Here is a 22,134-nt window from a genome sequence, read left to right on the forward strand (position 1 = left end):
CAACTAAAAAAGAAATAAGCAGGGAGAAAATGAAATATGGGGGTAAGCTAACCCATGATATAAAAGAAGATTGCAAGAGTTTTTTTTTAGATATATGAAAGGGTAAGAGAGAGGCAAGACTGGACACTGGGCCACTGGAAAATGACACTGAAATAGTAGTAATGGGAGAACAAAGAAACAACGGAGAAACAGAATAGGTACTTTGCATTAGTCTTGACAACGGAAGGCATCAGTGACATACCAAAAATTCAAAGAGAGTTAGAGGGCAGAGGTGAGTATGGTGGCCATTACCAAGGAGAAGGTTCTAGGAAAGCTGAAAGGTCTGAAGGTGGAAAAACCACCTGGACCAGATGGACTACACCACAGAGTTCTGAAGGAGATAGCTGAAGAGATAGTGGAGGCATTGGTGGTGATCTTTCAGGAATCACTGGAGTCAGGAAGTGTCCAAGAGGACTGGAAAATCGCTAGTGTAATACAAGAAGGGTAGGAGGCAAAAGACAGGAAATTATGGACAACTCACGGGTCTGCAGGCACACCCAGATCCTGCACTGAGTGAACAGCAATCCGCAAGGATAATATTATCATGCCCAGAATATAAGCAGGCTTTCCTGGGCTAGCTGATCATTGGATGCTACATTTGGCCTCAGTGCCTACAGTCTAGAAAGATGGGGCGTAAAGAAAATTGGCCAGGGCTCCCGTTTCTGATCTTCATTTAAATGGTGGAAAATGCACTTATAGGAATACTGGGAAAGACAGAAATGGGCTTCATTTTACACTGGCAATGCAACTTCTTTGTGTTACTCCCAGTCACATACCCAGCAAATTAACAACACTTTTAGAAAGGAATGGATGGAGAGAAAGAAGTACCAGAACAAACTGAAAAGATTTGTTTAACGGAAGAAGAGTATTAAGAAAGATACATGAAATACAATTTGACCGTTTGAGCATTGGGTGTAACCAGTGTGAAACTATTAGAGTTGAGATCCGTGTGTCTGTGCAAACTCGAGGGGCCAAAGGGTGTCTTCTGCACCGTATGATTCTATTCTAAGATCAGTCAAATACATTTTAAGAATGCTTGACTATAAATCAAAGTTTTAGTTCACTTTTACTCATTTTGTTCAACAAATAGCAACTTACATGGCACTTTCAAAAACATGTCAAGGCACTTTATGAAGGTGAAATTGATGCAGAAATGCTAAAGAATAACTGGAAGAGGTGAGCAAAAACATGGTCAAAAATTAATGATACAAGGGAGAGAAACAGCAAGAGGGAGACTGCCGAAAGAGCAGGGGCAAGGTAACTGAAGATCTAAAGTTTTTAAGTTTATTTATTAGTGTCACGAGCAGGCTTACATTAACACTGCAATGAAATTACTGTGAAAATCCTCTAATCGCCATACTGTACTTGGGTACACTGAGGGAGAATTAGCACGGCCAATGCACCTTTTGGACTGTGGTAGGAAACCCTCGCAGACACGGGGAGAATGTGCAGAGTCCGCACAGTGACCCAAGCCAGGAATTGTCCCCGGGTCCCTGGCGCTGTGAAGCAGCAGTGCTAACCACTGTGCCTCTCTACTTGGATAGCTGATTTTAGCAAGTGTCCTTGCCCTTCAGGCGCCTTGCTATAGAAACAAGAATAATCAAAATTATCAAAATGCTCACACAAAAGGACATGGGGTGGGATTTTATGCCCTACTCGTCCCAAAACCGGAAAATCCTGCCCAAGGTCATCGGATCTTTCCATGGTCTGCCCCAGCCCGCTCCGATTTCTGTGGTGGGCAGGATGATAAAGTAAAGTTTATTTATTAGTGTCGCAAGTAGGCTTACATTAACACTGCAATGAAGCTGCTGTGAAAATCCCCTAGTTGCTGCACTCCGGCTACACCAAGGGAGAATTTAGCATGGCCAATTCACCTAACCAGCACAACTTTTGGACTGTGGTAGGAAACTGGAGCACCCAGAGGAAACCCCATGCAGACATGGGGAGAACATGCAGACTCCACATAGACAGTGACCAAGCTGGGAATCAAACTCAGGTCCCTGGTGCTGTGAGATAGAAGTGCTAACCTCTGTGCCGCCCAGGCAAAATTCACCCCATTATTCTTTTCTTCCACTGATTTTAAATGTAAGAAAACATTCTACATTATTGCTGGACAATAAACACTATTGTTCTAAGAAGCTTAAAGAGTAACAATTTGGACCTTCTTGGTCGGGAGAGGTTAGCGTCACTTCTCTTTTCCATCTGGATTCTAATCACTGCAGCTCAGTTTAGCTCTGCTCGAAGGATCTTATGCTAATCAGTTGTTGTTTTCTCTTAGGAAGCAACAAACAGTTCTGTGAATTTATTTTGATCTGAAACAGAAATTCTGGTGAAACCTATTTCCTTTCATCACAGCAGCATCTGTTGTAAGTTTCCTTATTTGTCTGCAGGCTGCTTGCTGCTGGTTTCCAGCGTCAATGTTTTGTCAGTGTGGTCACGTAGAGAATTCTCAAAATTAAGCTCTGGAATTTCCCCTCCAGCCAACCAGACCCAAGTGAAAAATAGCCTGGGAGGATGGATTTTCATCCCGGGGTGTGGCGGGATTCCCTGGTGGTAGGGCCAATGTGATCCTGGCATGAGTGCAGAGGGTGCTGGGTGTGGGGAAAAGCTGTATGGGAGGCCTGTCTCGGCGCACTTGCACTGCATTAAGGGTTTATTAAAAAAGACAAAAAAAGGCATAAAATAGCCCTTACCCCTCACAACCTCCATGTCAACATACATTCCCACCTACTCCTCATTTCACTTTCTAGCCTCAGTGTTAACTTCACAGGTGGCACAGTGGTTAGCACTGCCAGGGACCTGGGTTCAATTCCAGCCTTGGGTGACTGTCTCTGTGGAGTTTGTACCTTCTTCCTGTGTCTGCCTCGGTTTCCTCTAGGTGCTCCACTTTCCTCCCACAGTCCAAAGATGTGTAGGTCAGGTGGATTGGCCCTGCTAAATTGACCCTTCGTGTGCCAAGCTGTTAAGGTTAGGGCACTAGCGGGGTAATAGGGATAAGCGTAGGATTAAAAAGTTGGGTCATTGCAGGTTCGATGGGCTGAATGGCCTCCTTCCACACTGCAGGGATTCTATGGCAATTCATGACAAACCATACCCCCTCCACCGATCACCCTTTTCCCTTGCATCTACCATGCCAGTCCACTCATACCCATCACATGAAACCTTAGGACCCAAGCTGAGAGTGAATAAAGTTCCTAGTGTCTATTGCAGATTTTTTAAAATCGCTTATTCATAAAAACCTATTTACTACATTTACATTATTTCAATTGCATTATCCATTGTACTCGTTAGAGTTTAGAAGAATGAGGGGAGATCTCATTGAGACGTATAAGATGATGAATGGGATGGATAGGATAGAGGTGGAGAGACTCTTCCCGCTCAAAAAAGACAGTAGGACTAGGGGGCACAGCCTCAAGATAAAGGGGAGGCGGTTTAGAACGGAGTTGAGGAGGAACTTCTTCACTCAAAGGGTGGTGAATCTCTGGAATTCTCTGCCCGTTGAAGTGGTGGAGGCTGCCTCGCTAAATATTTTTAAGAAGCGGGTTGATGGGTTCTTGATAAGAGAGGGGATTAAGGGTTATGGGGAGAGGGCGGGAAAGTGGAACTGAGCCACGACAGATCAGCCATGATCTTATTGAATGGCGGGGCAGGCTCGAAGGGCTAGATGGCCTACTCCTGCTCCTATTTCTTATGTTCTTATGTTCATTGTACCAACAAACATTTCAAACAATTTCGTTATCCCTTATAGAAAATAGGTATTTGAATTAAGTGTCATTTCAAACAATCCATAACCATTTGGAGCAGTCAAACAATCTGAAATAGTGGGCACCCTACTGTGATAATGGACAGTTGTGAAATCAGTTGTGCAGCACAAATCCAGTAATGGCAATCCTAAATCTTAAGTCAACATACAGGATGAACTAGCAAATAAGCACTTTATTAACACTCCAGAGAGATTTTTCAAAGACATAATAGGGCAGGAGTTTTAAATGCCTTGACAGCTGGACAGCAACCTTTGACAGTTCATCTTGACAGTTGTGATGAGCTTCATAGTTCCAATGAGTTAATGCAGCCTTTATGTACATTCAAGCCTATTTTTGGAAATCTCAAAGGGTACTTGACCCTCCCAAGCATCTAAATTCCCCCAAAGGGATAGTTTACTTCTTCAAAAGGGCAACCTGGCTGTCCAAACCAATCAACAAAACTCAGACCTACCAGATGTAACCTGAGCACATTAGTTTTCAAGAACCTCTCAAATTAAAATCATATGAGTAGAGGTGGTTTCTGATTACAATGAGTGATTGCCTCCATGAAGTGTGCACAATGGTGAAATGCAACCCAACCCCATTGCTACACCCCTTCCCCCTCCTCGCACCCCTCTCTGCTCATGTACTGTATTTGTTGCCAGATTTTCAGGATTGTCTACCATTTTCCCAACCACAAAGAACCACAGTTGCGGAAATCAGGCCTAAGTGCCACCACTATGTACAGAAGCTAAGATTCCCCATGTACATCTCTGTAAATGTGCATGATATGGCTCACTGAAACATACAAAGACTAATGTTTTATATTTAATAGAACTAAAATGTATAAAGGGCCAATTTCTGAACGTGTACTCCTGCCATGGTGATTCACTGCACTGGAACATACTATGGAGACCTCAGTTGTACTCCTCACAGTTTTTCAGCCATCTATTTTATGTGCTGGAAGTGCATGTTGAGGAAATCAGAACTGTAGATGAAAATGAGTAAATGTAGGGTGCACTGCAGTTACTGAGCCACACAGACAGGAAGATCCCAGATTCAGCTGATTTTAAGAAGTATCATTGTCCTTCAGGCCCCTTGGTAAAGGGGAAATTGGCTAGATTATTCCTTCCTGCTCACAGGGGAACAAATCACAGATATCTATCTGTTAGGCTCATCTGCAACATCATCGCCAGTTGACCAACTCACTAACACTCATTAGCAAACTTGGAGGATGGCTGGCCTTTGATTATTATGCAGCCACCCTTACCAGAAACATACACATACATGGATGTGGGATGTGGTCAAGATTGTGCTCAATGATGATGGCCAGATAGTTTGCTGAGACTTATTGCCAAGTAAGAAGTTTCAGAACACCAGGTTAAAGTCCAGCAGGTTTATATGGCATCATGAGCTTTTGGAGTGCTGCTCCTTCATCAGGTGCATGGAGGTTTCACGCACAGGGCATATATATAGTCAGCAGCACATTGGCATGATAATGGTTGAAATATGAGTCTTTTCAGGTACAGTGCAAGTGGAGACAGGGATAATCACAGGTCAAAGATGTGTTAATTGTCTCAAGCTAGGACAGTTAATAGGATTTTGCAAGTCCAGGCAAAGTTGTGGGCATTATATGTAGAGTGACATGAACCTAAGATCCCGGTTGAGGCTGTCCTCGTGCATGGAGAACTTGGCTATCAGCACGCATGAGGACAGCCTCAACCGGAATCTTGGATTCATGTCACACTACGTGCTTCCCAAATATTTGGCCAGGGCTTGCAAAATCCTACTAACTGTCCTAGCTTGAGACAATTCACTTTAATCTGTGATTATCCCTCTCTCCACTTGTACTGTTTGTACCTGTAAAGGCTCACATTCCAACCATTATCTTGCAATAATTGTGTCTTTGTCTATATATGCCCCGTTTGTGAATTCTACCTCTCCACTCACCTGATGAACATGCAGTGCTCCGAAAGCTTATGATTCCAAGTAAACCTGTTGGACTTTAACTTGGTGTTGTGAGACTTCTTACTGTGCCCACCCCAGTCCAACACCGGCATCTCCACATCATCACTTATTGCCAAGATACACTCCTGAAGAGTGGCCATGGAAATAAAATTGCCACTATCCATGGAATCATATTTCCATCACAGCCAGTGCTCTCAGGACAGGAGGGAAGTTAAAGATTTAATTTTACAGGAAGTGGCAAGAATCCATAACGCAACCAAATGATACTTCTTCAGTCACCAGAACAGGAAATGAGACATTCAAACCTACTCCAAATGAACTTTGAAAAGACCTCACTTGCAATCACGAATATTATCATTTTCATTTGCTCTTGTGGATATTAGCAAGCTATGGCATTACAGACCACCCAGAGAGTGCAAGTTATTGAGGCAACATACACTTCTAAATGCATACTGTCATCTGAAGCCTTGTACAGTGATAGTAGAGGTTCCTGCTCTCTTTTGCCACATCAATAACCAGGAATCTTTGCCACTGCCTTCCTACAGGGTGACACAGAGGTGAGCACTGCTGTCTCACAGCAAGAGGGGCCTTGGTAACTGTCTGTGTGGAGTTTGCACGTTCTCCCTGTGTCTGCGTGTGTTTCCCCCAGGTGCTCTGGTTTCCTACCACAGTCCAAAGATGTACATGTTGGGTGGATTAGGAGCCAAGATAAACTGACCCTCAGTGTCCCAAGATGTGTGGGTTAGATGGATTGGCCATGGGAAATATGTGGGGTCACAGGGATAGAGCGTACGACAGGGTCTGGATATGAACCTCTGTCAGAGAGTCGGTGCAGACCTGATAGGCCAAATAGCCTCTTCTGCGTTGTAGGGATTCTACTGGGTGGCACAGTAGCATGGTGGTGAGCACAGTGCCAGGGATCAATTTCGGCCTCAGGTCACCATCTGTGTGAAGTTTGCACATTCTCCATGTGTCTGTGTAGGTTTCCTCTCACAGGACAAAGATGTGCTGGTTAGGTTGATTAGCCATGCTAAATTGACTGTAGTGTCAGGGAATTAGCAGGGTAAATATGTGGGGTTACGGTGATAGGGCCTGGGTAGGATTGAGGTCAGTACAAACTCGATGGGCTGAATGGTCTCACTGTTTTGTAGGGATTCTATTCTGTTGGTGCTTGGTGGAAGGATGCGCAGTTTGATAACCGGCCTGTTTGGCCATACCTTCTTTGACTGTCAAGCACCTAGGAAGGGACATGAAACCAGAGCTTCTGAAACATAGGCACCATAAGGCCTCTTACTAGCTTGGTGCATGCTCCATTTGCACTTGTGATAAGCATCAATGTTCATTCTATTTGGTGATATGTATCCACTTACACAACTGTTAATCTGATAAACTCCCTTAGTGGATCTCCACACCCAGCCTGCACCCAAGCACTTACTGTAGTTAAAAACATGAGTAGACTTTTGGCCTTGATCTCAACAGAACTGCAGTACAAAAGAAATGAAGTTATGCTTTAGATGGGCAGATCACACACTGCACCCCAGGAAGCATGATTGGCCCTAGAGGTCATGTAGTGTAGATTTACCAAAATGATACAAGGGAGCGGGTGGCACGGTGGTTAGCACTGCTGCTTCACTGCACCAGGGATCTGGTTTCAATTCCGACTTCGGGTGACTGGCACTGTGGAGTTTGCACTTTCTCCCCGTGTCTCTGTGTGGGTTTCCTTTGGGTGCTCTGGTTTCCTCCCACAATCCAAAGATAAACAAGTTAGGGGGATTAGTCATGGTAAATGTGTGGGGTTACTGGGATAGGGCAGAGGAGGGGGCTTGGATAAAATACTCAGCTAGAGAGTTGGCGCAGATCTGATAGACCAAATGGCTTCCTCCTGCACTGTAGGGATTCTATGATTAGGGGGGTATTTTCCGGAATACATTATTAGAACAAACTGCTTAAACCTTGCGGTTAGGAGGTTGCCGAATGATTTGGCCCAAGATGTTTAAAATGCTCAAATGAGTGGATACAGAGAAGCAATTTCCTTCCAAGGGGTAGTTCATAACCAGAAGCAAATTTCTAAAGTTAGAACTGAAATCAGAAAACACACAAAGGATAGTGTGAATTTGGGATCCTCTCCCCAAAAAGCTGAATGATGGATCAATGAAAAGCTCCAAGATTTATGTTGACACTTGTGTGGGATCGTATAGAATCATAGAAATGTTACCACACAGGAGGAAATTCAGCCTCTCCTAACTATACCAGTGCTCTGCAGAGCAACCCGCCCAATACCACTCCTCTCCTTTTCCCCACGGTCACAGAATCATTGAATCCCTACAGTGCAGAAGGAGGTCTTTCAACCCATCGAGTCTGCACCAAACATAATCCCACCCATGGCCCTATTCCCATAGCCCCTCATATTTATCCTGTTAATCCCCTAACACTACGGGGCAATTTAGCATGGCCAATCAACATAACCCACACATCTTTGGACTGTGGAAGGAAATCGGAGCACCCAGAGGAAACCCATGCAGACATGGGGAGAACATGCAGACTCCACGCAGACCTGAGGTCGGAATTGAACTCAGGTCCCCAATGCTATGAGACAGCAATGCTAACCACCGTGCCGACTTGCTGCCCTCATGTCATGCAAATTTGTCATCTTCAGATAATTATCCAATTCCCCTTTGAAGGCCATGACTGAATATGTCTCCACCGCACTCTTCGGCATTCCAGATCCTAACTGCACGCTGCATGAAAAAGGTTTCCTTTGTGTCACCTTTCTTTGTTTTGGGAAATACTTTAAATTGATGCTTCGACATTCCAGCCAAAGGGAACATGCTTCTCCCAATCTATTCCCAGCATAGAATCACGAAATCCCGACAGTGCAGGAGGAGGCCATTCGGCCCATCAAGCCTGCACTGACAACAATCCCTTGCCCTACCCCCATAACTCCACGTATGTACCTTGCCAATCTCCCTGACACGAGGGTCAATTTATCATGGCCAATCCACCAAATCCACACATCTTTGGATTCTCCATGACTTTGAGCATATCTATCAAATCTTGGCTCAATCTTCTGAAGGTGTATTAAATTGGTACCTGGGATGAGACAGCCTACGAGAGGCTACGTATAAATTGGGCTGATATTCTCTGGAGTTCAGAAGAATCAAAATTCTGAAAGGCTTTGATAGATTGGGCACAGAGAGCTTGTTTTCACCAGTTGAGAAATCTAGCAGGGTTAATATGTAGGGTTACGGGGATAGGGCCTGGGTGGGATTACTGTCGGTGCAGGCTCAATGAGCCAAATAGCCTCCTTCTGCACTGTAGGGATTTTATGATTCAATTGTAACCAACCTGCCCGCCCCCTCCCCCACCCCCGGCTTAGTGATGAGCCGCACTTCAACATCAAGAATCTTATGATAATAAATGATCGTAATTATCAGGCCCATACGCCAGAATCTTCCCCTCACTCCAAAAGAACAATCCACGTTGGTAATGATGGCAGAATGGACGATGACCCACGCCCAGGTAATGCATGAGGAATCTTAAATACCCCTCCCTGGCACCTCCTGGCATACATAGCACCCCTGGGCACTACCTGAGCAAAAGTCATAGTCTCTCGAGTGCTGTTCTCACCTCCGAGCTACCCTGAGGGTACTGGTTGCCTTGGAGACAGGTCATGCTTCATGCCATTCTGCCATCACAGTACCACGGATGGATCTTTTGGAGTGAGGGGAAGATTCCAGCCTATGGGCCTCATAATTATGATACATTTATTATAATAAGATTCTCAATGTTGAAATGCGGCTCATTACTAAGGGGGTGGGGAGACAATCGAATCATAGAATCTTACAGTGCAGGAGGCCGTCATTCAGCTCATTGACCTTGTAACCGATACAATCCCACCCAGGCCCTAACCCCGTAACCCCACATATTTACCTTTCTAATCCCCCTGGCACTAACAGACAATGTAACACTACCATACCATCTAACCTGCACACCTTTAGGGTGTGGGAAGAAACCAGAGCACCCAAACGGAACCCACACAGACACGGTGAGAACGTGCAGATTCCACGCAGACTGTCGCCCCAGGTCAGCATCGAACCCAGGTCCCTGGCACTGAGGCAGCAGTGTTAACCACCGTGTCATCCCATCATGCTTTCGTCTCATTGTGAAACACGACTTTGGACTTCTCACAATATTTTCCACCGCTTTCACCAAACCCACCCAACACAAACGGGAGTGGAAAATCCCGGCCAAAGGCTGAAGTTAAAGTTCATTTATTAGTCATAAGTAAGACTTATAGTAACACTGCAGTGAAGTTACTGTGAAGTTCCTCTAATCGCTACACTCCAACGCCTGTTCGGGTCAATGCACCCGAACAGCACGTCTTTTGGATTGTGGGAGAAAACCCATAGCACCCTGAGGAAACCCACGCAAACACAGGGAGAATGTGCAAACTCCTCGCAGACAGTGACCCAAGTCAGGAATTGAACCTGTGTCCGTGGCACTGTGAGGTGTGCCAAGATGCCACTACCATCCCAATCGTTAACAAAGGATTTTTGCTGTCAAGTGCACAGTTTCAGCTTTAGGTGAGAATAGGTTGGGAATGAACAATGACAGTCACATAGTCAAACGAGCTTACTGATACTAGAAGGTTTATGGCATTTATGATTTATTTATTAGTGTTACAGGTGGGCTTACATTAACATTGCAGTGAAGTTACTAGTTGCCACATTCAGCGCCTGTTCGGGTACACAGAGGGAGAATTTAGCACATCTTTCTGTGGGAGGAAACTGGAGCAAGCCAGGAATTGAACCCATGTCCCTGGCGCTGTGAGGCAACAGTGCTAACCACTGTGTCGCATTGTTTATGGATCTTATGTCCCAGAAAGAATCAGTCACTACCTCCCAGAATGAAAGGGCAGATAATAAAAATCGAAAGGGAAAACCTATTATTATTCCCATTCACAACTTGAACCCTAACTGAACTCCAGAGAATGGCTGAACTGCCCCAAGGAATTGAGTTTTATGTTGGTAGTGCAGCAGGGCCCACCCCACTTTAACTTCCTAACTGGCAGCAGAAATAAAAAACAAATATAAAACGTATGAGCAGCAGGTCAGTGATGTCCCTGACTGGGCAGCTGCCAACCATCCAACCCCTCTACATGATAGTCAGTTCATGCCAGTGCTTACTCGAGAATTGGGAAGTAGACGTAACAGGAAGCAGTCTGCAGAACCGCTTCGTCACAAACAGGGAATGGAAGATAAAATGTTGCCCAAGAGAGAAGCAGTCTCTGCATTGTTTCAGAATTGGGGCTTGTCAGGTTTGGAGCAGAAATAGAAAGCCATTTGCACTTTGGAGGGGGTTGGGGGGGGGGTGGTGGTGGGGGACAAAGAGTGGATGGTGGTGCTTCGGGGGGCGGTCGGGGGTGGGAATATGCCAGTGTCATAGACCATGATGTTTATTCAGCTTTGCTGCTTGGTTGAATAATGTCTGTGGATGCAACCTATCCCATATATCTCTTCTATTCCTTCTCCCTACGCCCACCAATCGTGTCAGCTGTGGCTCAGTTGGTAACGCAGAAGTCAGCCGGTTATTTGGCCTTCGAGCCTTTTTCGCCATTTAATATGATCACGGCTGATCCTTGATCTCAATGTCATATTCCAGCTTTCTCACCGTATCCTTTCATGCCATTCATTTTTGGCCTTCACAGCCTCTTATGGCAGAGGTTTCTACAGATTCACTACCCTTTGAGTGAGGGCATTTTTCTGCATCTTAGCCCTAAATCCCGTATTCTGAAACTGCGTCCCACAGTTCTGATTCCCCAACTAGGGAAAACATCCTCCCTGCATCTAGTCTGTCCAGCCCTGTCAGAGTTATATATTCCTCTCATCCTTCTGAACTCTCGTGCATACAAGCCCAGTTAAAGCAATCTCAGCTTGTAGGACAGTCATATCAATCCTGGTATCAGCCTTGAGAATCTCCATTGCACTCTGTCTATGGCAAGTGTATCCCTTCTTAGGTAGGGAGACCAAAACTGCACACAATGGGGGTGATTCTCCCATCCCGCTGTGCTGAGTTTTTAGTGCAGTGGGCCGGGAGATTTAAACAGGACCAGGTTAGTGCAATCCATGCTCACCATGCTGGCCCTCAGTTTATCTCTCATTTCCGGTGCTGTCAGCTCCATGCTGGAAATAGGTGCAGCGCTGCATTACCTATGCAGAGCTTTATTTAAATATGTCTAGCAGACCCAACACTGAAATCTCTGAGCCCTCTAGTCTCTCCCATCCGCTCAACCTCATCAGGAATATTTCACTCCAGCAGGGTTTACAGTAGCTCCCTATTAATGGGGAGTTGGCAGCTGGAGTGAAGGGGATGTAATCGGGGTCCCCAGAGGGTCTGGGGTAAGGGGGATGCCCCCTGGGCATTGGCAACATGGCAGTGCCAGCCTGTGCCCCCAGTACTGCACAAGGAGTAAATGCCCAATGCACTAGGCATTGGGCAGTTCCAAGGGGGCAAGGTGATCAGTGGGGCTGGGGGAGATACCAGTGATTGGGGCTGGTCATTGGGGAGGGGAAGGGGGTTTGGGGGCAGGGGGGGGAAATGAGGCCGCCTCAGACATGTCTGGGAGACCAGTGATCGGGCCAGAGTGAGGAGTGAGGATGAGAGCGTGAGAGAGAGTGTGAGAGAGAGTGAGTGTGAGAGTGTGAGAGAGAGTGAGTGTGAGAGTGTGAGAGAGAGTGAGTGTGAGAGTGTGAGAGAGAGTGAGTGTGAGAGTGTGAGAGAGAGTGAGTGTGAGAGTGTGAGAGAGAGTGAGTGTGAGAGTGTGAGAGTGTGAGTGAGTGTGAGAGTGTGAGAGAGAGTGAGTGTGAGAGTGTGAGAGAGAGTGAGTGTGAGAGTGTGAGAGAGAGTGAGTGTGAGAGTGTGAGAGAGAGTGAGTGTGAGAGTGTGAGAGAGAGTGAGTGTGAGAGTGTGAGAGAGAGTGAGTGTGAGAGTGTGAGAGAGAGTGAGTGTGAGAGTGTGAGAGAGAGTGAGTGTGAGAGTGTGAGAGAGAGTGAGTGTGAGAGTGTGAGAGAGAGTGAGTGTGAGAGTGTGAGAGAGAGTGAGTGTGAGAGTGTGAGAGAGAGTGAGTGTGAGAGTGTGAGAGAGAGTGAGTGTGAGAGTGTGAGAGAGAGTGAGTGTGAGAGTGTGAGAGAGAGTGAGTGAGAGAGTGTGAGAGTGAAAGTGTGAGAGTGTGTGAGAGTGAAAGTGTGAGAGTGAGAGTGTGAGTGTGTGTATATATACAGATAGGCACATGCACAATGGTCCACTCAGTGCAATGTTGCTGACCTCTCCAGTGGGAATAAACATCACCCACTAATTTTCTTATGTGATTTACGTCTGTGCATTCAGCAGTGCATGGCGTATGGGAGATTCTTCTCTGATTTCTTATTGATAAAAACAGTGTGACTTACTCTGAGTTTTCACACAAATTTGACAATTAGAATTTCTTTGGGAGGATTGCCTCCAATACTCTACTGCTGAACTCAAATCCTCTATACCACATGTTCTGGATTCAAGTTATAGCCCAGGGCTCCAGTACAACAATCAAAGCTGACATTCCAGAGGAGCACTGAGGGACTGCCGCACTGTCAGAAGTGCTGCCTTTCAGCTGACACGCTTAACTGGGCCCCATCTACTTGCTCAGGTCAGGTGGATGTAAAAAGCAACTGGGACTATTTCAAAGAAGTTATCCCTGCCATGCTGGCAAATATTTATCCCTCAAATAACATTAGAGAAACAGATTGTCCAGTTATGAATGCATTGCTATTTGTGCGATTTTCCTGTGTGCAAATTGGTTGCCATGCTCCCTACATCGCAAACGTGACTGCACTTTGAAGAGTACTTAATTGGCCAAAAATGCTTTAAGATGTCTGGCAGTTGTGGAAAGAAACACATATGTGTGAGTCTTGCTCGTCTCTTCCCCAATCCTCTGTGCCACAGAACAGTGATACAGTGGTTCACAGAGAGGGACCCGAGTTTGGATATCTGTCTGCACGGAATCCACACGTTCTCCTTGTGTCTGCATGAATCTCCTCTGGATGCTCCGGTTTCTTCCAACAGTGCTGGTTAGGTGCATTGGCCGTACCAAATTCTCCCTCGGTGCACCCAAACAGGTACCAGAGTGTGGCAACTGAGGGATTTTCGCTTCATTGCGGTGTTAATGTAAGCCTGCTTATGACACTAATAAATAAACTTTAAACCAACCCCCATCCCGACCCCTGCCCCCACCATTCCATTCCCGCAACCCCAGAAGGCTAGTTCTATTGCTGGCTCTGCCAACTAGTTCAATGACCATGCAAAAAGACAGCCTGAAGTCCTAACTTCAGGGCAGTGGTTAGCACTATTGCCTCAGAGCGCCAGGGCCCCAGGTTCGATTTCCGACTTGGGTCACTGTTTGTGTGGAGTCTGCAAGTTCTCCCCGTGTCTGCATGGATTTCCTCCTGGTTCTCCAATTTCCTCCCACAGTCCAAAGATGTGTGGGTTTGATTGATTGGCCAGGCTAAATTGACCTTAGTATCAGGGGATTAGCAGGATAAGTATGTGGATTTGCAGGAATAGGGCCTGGGTGGGACTGTGGTTGGTGCAGACTCGATGGGCCAAATGGCTTCCTTCTGCACTGTAGGGATTCTATGCAAAACAAATATAGCTGTAAATCTGCCAGCAATGTTAGAAAGAGCTACACAGGTCAAAAAATTGTGCATTTTTCTTTGGAAACCTATTAAGAGTCAAGGTTATTCACAAACTGCAGTGTAGACCAAGGCCAAGTCCCATGGCATTATCAATTAAGTCTTAAATGTGTGTGGGTTTGTGTAACCTCGTTGATTAATGTGGCAGAGAAGGAAGTATTTGTATGCACCCTTCAGCACGCTTGGTCAAACGTGTGTGAATGAAAAGATAATGAGGCAGCAATGAATGTGTAAGGAAAGGATAGAGAGAAAGATAGAGAGGAAGAGAGAAAGGCAGACAGATCCATAGACAAATAGACAGATAGAAGCTGTGACCAAGGCCATTTGGCAAGCCATGTCACAGTAACAATTTATTTACATATAGATGGGATCGGTTTTAAACAAGCCTCAACAACCCCATCGCTGATCAACCCAACTTCTCTTTCCATTTCATACAAAATAAGGTGCACCAAAACTCTCACCTACAGTCAAGCAAGTGTGAGAATTGTGTCAGAACTTAACAGCTGATGTTAAAACAGGTGCCCATGCACTCAGCGCACACACACACATTTTGTTTTCTTTCCATATTTTGATAGCCGAGTAAAAACAATTCGGATGGCTTTGAAATCAACAGAAAACATCCCCCTTTACAAATCTTCCATGACATGTCTTACACAACAAACACTCCGGCCACTGACTCTACCAGGGAGGATTTATTCCAGTTCACACTCCGTATACTCACAAACAAGAAAATTACAGTTACATTTTCCCTTCTGTCTTGACGTCTCGACGCGAATCCAGTAAATAAACGGGTCTCACCTGAATTCATGCTCTCCATTTCTTTCTGCGGTAAGATTGCGTCAATGTAGAGACGGAGGGGATTTTTCTCTCTCTCTATCGCTCTGCTTTCAAACCCCTTTCTTGTTTTTGTATCCTAAGTGATCAGTTTTTTCCGCTCGGCTGCTCCGGGCTTACACTAACGTGCACCTCCGCCCTGCCTCTCGCTTCTCTCCTTCCTTCCCCTCCTCCGCCTCCTCGGTCAGGGAGCTACAGTAACAACAGGTCCCTTTTACCGGCACCTTGAGCTTACAACCACGGCCACTCCACGCTTACACACACACACACACACACACACAAAGCAAATGCCTTGACCGAAATTGGTTGCAGAATTTAGCACACACACACAACTAAGCATTTCAGAATTCACTCTGGGGGAAATTAGATACAAGACAGGAGTTGATTAGTCCTGTATAGTTCTGTCCCCAGTGTTAAGTTAAAATAAAAGTTAAAATTTATTTATTAGTCACAAGTCGGCTTACATCAACACTGCAATGAAGTTGCTGTGAAAATCCCAGAGTTGCCACACTCCAGCGCCTGTTTAGGATACACTGAGGGAGAATTTACCATAGCCAATACACCTAACCAGCGCATCTGTGGAAGGAAACCAGAGCACCTGGAGGAAACCCACACAGACACAGGGAGAACGTGCAGACTCCACACAGACAATGACCTAAGCTGGGAATCGAATCCAGGTCTCTGGAGCTGTGAGGCAGCAGCGCTAACAACTGTGCCACTGTGCCATCCCAATTATGGATCAATTGTCTGTAAGCACCTACAGTTCCAAAAAAAAATTATTGTCCGATGATTGAAACTTATTCTTCAATTTGTTTTTGGGGTGATCCAAAGTTCTGCCGCACCTGTCTTAATTCACACCAAGGTCGGAAACTTATCAGTGTTCACGCTGGCGGGATTTTCCCATCCCGACGCAGTGAACGGAGGTTTGACTGGCTGCCAAATTCTCCGATTTTGCTGCAGCTTGAACAGCTGATAAGATTGTGCCCAAGTCCTTGTATGCCTGGCAACCCTCAGCTTGTTGACCCACTTTGGCTGCAAGTCAAGTAACCTCTTGATTTTGAAAATTCTCCTACATTTTGTCAAATCCCATCTTGGCCTGACCCCTCCCTATCTCTGTAATCTCTTCCAACAATGCAACACTCCCAAGGCAGCATGGTGGTTAGCACTGCTGCCTGACAGCGCCAGAGACCCAGGTTTGGTTCCTGGTTTGGAGTTTGCACATTCGCCGTGTCTGAGTGGGTTTCCTCCGGGTGCTCCAGTTTCCTCCCACAGTCCAGAGATGTGTGGGCTAGGTTGATTGGCCATGCTAAATTGACACATTTTGGGGAGATTAGTAGGGTAAATATGTGGGGTTATGGGGATAGGGCATGGGAGGGATTGTTGTCAGTGTAGGCTTGATGGGCCACATGGCCTCCTTCTGTACTGTAGGGATTCAATGAGATATATGCACTTCAGTAATTCAGGTCTTTTGTATATCTTTCACCTTCACTGCTGCATTATTACTAACCATGCCTTCAGTTACCTTGGGCCTAAGCTCTGGAATTCCATCCTGTCTACCTCACTTCTCCGCTTTAAGACATGTCTTAAAATGTACCTCCTTGACCAAGCTGTTGGTCATCTGACCTGACATCTCCTTATGTGGCTCAGTGTCATATTTTTGGTTTATAATGCTCCTGTGAAACACCTTAGAAAATAAGAGGAGGCCATTCAGCCCTTTGAACCTGCTCCTGATGGTTGATCATCCAAATCAATGGCCTGATCCTGCTTTCCCCCCCATATCCATAGGAAATAGAAGCAGGAGGAAGCCATTCAGCCCTGACACCTTGGGATGCTTTATTACATTAAAGATATCGCATAAATAGAAGTTGCTGCTCATTCTGTTGTCAATGTCTTTTCCAAATTTCCAGTCAAAAGCATCCCCTTTTGCAAATTTTCCACAATGTAATTTCTCACACTGTAAAAAAGTAGCAATGTACAAAGACAAAACACGCTAAAATGAAAATTTACAACATAAAAGAGTGAGACTGATTGTGTTGCAGAGGGAGGTTGAATATAACGGTTTTAATGAAGGCCACGGGAGATTATGAAATGTCAGGTAGACATTTCGTAACAACCACCTGAAAGTTGTAGGAGTCACAGGGAGTAACTATAGAATCCCTTTGCTTTCTAGACAGGATGTTCATGTCTTTCGATTCCACTGTATAATGAAATGTGCAGAGTAATAAATATTAGAATTGCTTGCCGAATAATTTACATTAATTTATTTATATAAAATTAAAGAACAGACAACACTCCCATTTTGTTAGGTCATAACTTAACATAGTGACTATTCAGAGCTTGGAAGAGATTAACCACAGGGCTGAATTTTGCTGTGGAATTAATAGTGAGGCTGGCATTAACCCCGACAAGCACAGCTGGTCACAACAGTCTGGAGGTTCTTGTCTGAGATGCAGTGTTCCTCTGGAAGATGCATGGAAATAAAGTAACGTCTCACCACATGGCTCTCCCTTCAAATGCATTAAACAATAGGAGGTTCAAGTTTTGACACTGTAGACATGGGCTAAACTCACCACAGAAAGTTATTCCTGTTGCAATAACCCTCTAACAACTAGGTGAGCCTCAATTACGATCAAGCAACCTCTCTGACACTGAAAATTAATTTTGAATAAGTGTGGAGCTCATTCCATCTGATTTTAATTATTGTTGGAGAGTTTTAGAAAAAGGTAAATAATTTTATTTTGACTTTTTTCTTCTATCTCAATCTGGTCTTTATAGCTCCCTCTGTATTATGCACCAAGGGTAAAATTCAGTCCATTGCATTTGATTCTGTATAATTGAGCACTGATCCAATTCTAAACTCTAATTAAACAGAGAGGTGTAAACTTAATGTTGTGCGATAGTGCCTCCATCATTGCCCTGATTGAGATCAGCAAATTCGTTCAACGAAGACCATTACATCAGAAAGAACAAGTAATCCACATAAGGAAGTTACTTTCACAATCTTGGGTCCTCCCACAACACTTTACAGCCAATGAAGCACTTTTGCAATGTTGCTATGATGTCGAAAGTAACACAGCCAGATTGCACACAGCAATGATGAGGGAATGGACAGATATCTTTTGGTCTTTGGTTACCTGTCCTAGTATCTCCTTGTGTGGCTCAGCATCACATCTTGTTGGATAATGCTCCCATGAACCAAGTGGGACTGTTTGAACAGGTTAAAGTTGCAATTTAATTTTAAGTTATTGTTGTTGGGGTTGGGGAATAAATATTGACCAGGATACTCTGGCCAATTCCCCTGCCTTTCTCTAATATAGTGCCATGGCATCTTTTATGCTCTCGGAAAGGGCAGATATAGTCTGAGGTTCACATCTCTTCTAAGGACAGCATTCCTCTGGTGGTAAGTTCTGCCCTATTTGTGAGAGGAACCCCTTCTCCTGTTCCTGATGGGACAGGAATAGACCAGAGAACCAAACAGTTATCCTGGCTCAATTCTGAACTTGGGTGACTGCCTGAGTGGAGTTTGCATGTTCTCCCGTGTCTGCATGTGTTTCCATCGGGTGCTCCGGTTTCTTCCCACAGTCCAAAGGTGTGCCAGTTAAGTGGATTGGCCATGCTAAATTGCCCCTTAGTGTTCCAAGAAGTCTAGGCTAGATGGATTAGCCTTGGTAGGTTATAAAGTTTAAAGTTTTAAGTTTATCTATTAGTGTTGCAAGTAGGCTTACATTAACACTGCAAAATACTGTGAAAACCCCCTAGATGCCACACTCTGGCTCCTGTTTGGCTACACTGAGGGAGAATTTAGCATGGCTAAAGCATCTAACCAGCACGTCTTTCAGACTGTGGGAGGAAACCGGAGCACCCAGAGGAAACCCACGAAGACATGGGGTGAATGTGCAGACTCTGCACAGACAGTGACCCAAGCCGCAAATCGAACCCAGGTCCCTGGCACTGTGAAGCAGCAGCGCTAACCACTGTGCCACCGTTTGTGGGGTTATGTGGATAAGGTGGGGGAAATGGGTAAGTTACTCTATCAGAAGCAGTCGGTGCAGACTTGATGGGCTGAATGGTCTCCTTCTGCACTGTAGGGATTCCGCGATTCATGTCAGGTGGTGACTGAGATACAGAACTTGACAGGCACACAAAAAAACTCTGAGGAGTCAAAAACGGAACTGATGAGGGATCATTTGTTTTTGAAGTTTTTGTTCTCCTCTCAAGTGGAGATTCCTATTTGCATTTTATTCGCTCTGCAGAGAGCAATCACGCCTGTGGAAATTTCCACAGACTACTTCAAAGTGCTAGGTTTCAGTTGGGTGGAAAAGAATGATGCCCTGCGCTCTTCTGTCGTCCAGATGGCCAAGGCAAGATCTAGAAACCGACCACATCGGGAAAGTCCAAATGTAAATACTAACTGACACTGGAAATTACTTCCAGATTTCCATGTAGAGGTTAGCACGCCACCGTAATAATTACACAGCGAGGCGGCACAGTGGCGAGTGGTGAACCACTGCTGCCTCATAGCACCAGGGACCTGAGTTTGATTCCCAACTTAGCTCACTGTCTGCGTGGAGTCTGCATGTTGTCTGCGTGGGTTTCCTTCAAGTGTACTGATTTCCTCCCACAGTCTGAAAGACATGCTGGTTAGGTGCATGCTAAATTCTCCCTCCATGTATCCGAACAGGCGCCGGTGAGTGGTGACGAGGGGATTTTCACAGTAACTTCAATGCAATGCAGATGTAAGCCTAATCGTAATGCCATTAAATAGAGCTATAGTGTACTTATGAGTCACGAGTAGACAATGAAGTTACTGTGAAAATGCCCACTCCGATGCCTGTTCAGCTACACTGAGGGAGAATTTAACACGGCCAATGCACCTAGCCAGCACGTCTTTCAGACTGTGGGAGGAAACCGGACCACCCGGAGGAAACCCACGCAGACATGGGGAGAATGTGCAGACTCCGCACAGACAGTGACCCAAGCTGGGAATCAATCCCTGGCACTGTGAGGCAGCAGTGCTAATCACTGTGCCACCATGCCACCCATAAACCTTAACTCATTACTATTGATAAATATTAATGCATATGAAAAGAAAATATATTACATAGCACAACCGGTCAGATGAGATATCTTGCTGCTGTGAATATAAATTTTAAAGGAAGAGGCAAGAGATGGATAAATATAATTTCATGGAAAAATGAGTGAAAATGTTAGTAGCAGACTGTTTTCGAGTCTCAATCACTGTTACTCACTGTCTGGCTCAGTTTCTTTTCTACAGTTAAACTTTACCATTAACTAATTTTAATTCTCCTGACGTTAATCACCAATGTTGAATGCTATCAAAAGCATTCTGAGTAATGAAAACTTTACTTCCCTGGCCCAACATGTTTTTTTTTACTTATCCGTGGGACATGTGTGTCGCTGGCTGGGCCAGCATTTATTACCCCATCCCTAGTTGCCTGAGGGTAGTTGAGAGTCAACCACATTGCTGCGGCTCTGGGATCACATGTAGGCCAGATGAGGTAAGGACTGCAGATTTCCTTCGCTAAAGGGCACTAATGAATTAGATGGGATTTTCTAACAACCAATAATGGTTTCATGGTCATCGGTAGATTCTTAATTCCAGATTTTATTTTACTGAATTTAAATTCCACCACCGACCATGGCAGAATTTGAACCCAGGTCCCCAGAGCATGAGCTGAGTTTCTGGATTAATAACCTAGCGATAATGTCACTAGGCCATCACCTCCCTTTAATAATGTTAATAATGGCTCCAAAAATTTCCAGCAAATTTGCTGAACACTGACTCCCTTTCCTGAATCCAAGTGATCACATTTTGGCAAGTTATGCAAATGTTTAGTCATAGGATATTCACCATCATTGCATAGTTCTTTTTTCCCTGCACAGTTACCAATAGTTTCCATGTACTTCTTGAAATAATAATGGAGTTGAGATAGCCACTTTGCAACCTGCAGAAATTTCCCCAGAAGTATAAATTTACATAAAATAAAACGCTTACACTTTACTCTTCCCTTTTGTCTACATATCAGGGAGGCGGAGGAGTGTTCACTCTGCACCTTTCCATCGTGGGAAGGCACAATGGCACAGTGGTTAGCACTGTTGCCTCACAGCACCAGGAACCTGGATTCAATTCTGGCCTTGGATAACTGTGTGGAGTTTACATGTTCTCCCTGTGTCTGCGTGGGTTTATTCCTGGTGGTTTGGTTCCCTCCCACAGACTAAAGATATGCAGGTTAGGTGGATTGGTCATGCCAAATTGCCCCTTGGTTTCCCAATTTGTTTGGGTTAGATGGATGTGTGCTGATAGGGTGGGGAAGATACTCTGTCAGAGAAAGTTGGGGCAGGCTCAGTGGGCTGAATGGCCTCCTTCTGCATTGTAGGGATTCTATGATTCTATTCAGAATGGCAGGATGGGGCATGAGCTTCTCACCACATTTAAAAATGGCTTTGATAAAGGAACAAAAAGCCTTTTTATCAAAGTTTGCTGAATGAGTAACGAATGTATGGGGTTACAACAGTTCATTGGTAGATTAGCGAATGTCCAAAACTCTGATGGATGGAGGTCAATGTGGAAATATACAATTCCTACTGGATAACTATAAAGCGAAGTTACCCAAAGGACCTCCAGATGAAGAAATTACCTACAAGATTTGACTTTCTGTAACTTTTACTTTAATATGCAAAATTTACAAACAGTTGATACTCCAAATCAAATTGTAAATTTCACTTTAAATGCTCGAAGCCCCCACATCATTCCCCATGCATACAACTCCACAATCTTTCCAACTCAATTAATTTGGCCTTTGAGT

General features: G+C 44.9%; 1 long non-coding RNA gene across 1 annotated transcript in view; it reads right to left on the bottom strand.

Moving 5' to 3' along the window:
* Positions 1-15,378, bottom strand: part of LOC145360318 (uncharacterized) — an 87,384-nt gene extending 72,006 nt beyond the window's left edge. Inside the window, exon 1 of the long non-coding RNA XR_013889687.1 lies at positions 15,272-15,378. This is a non-coding gene — a long non-coding RNA (uncharacterized LOC145360318). The remainder of the gene's footprint in view (positions 1-15,271) is intronic.
* Positions 15,379-22,134: the final 6,756 nt, after the last annotated feature.

Source organism: Carcharhinus amblyrhynchos, chromosome 2 (assembly GCF_965287045.1).
Source record: "Carcharhinus amblyrhynchos chromosome 2, sCarAmb.v2.hapA, whole genome shotgun sequence".
Taxonomy (NCBI): Eukaryota; Metazoa; Chordata; class Chondrichthyes; order Carcharhiniformes; family Carcharhinidae; genus Carcharhinus; species Carcharhinus amblyrhynchos.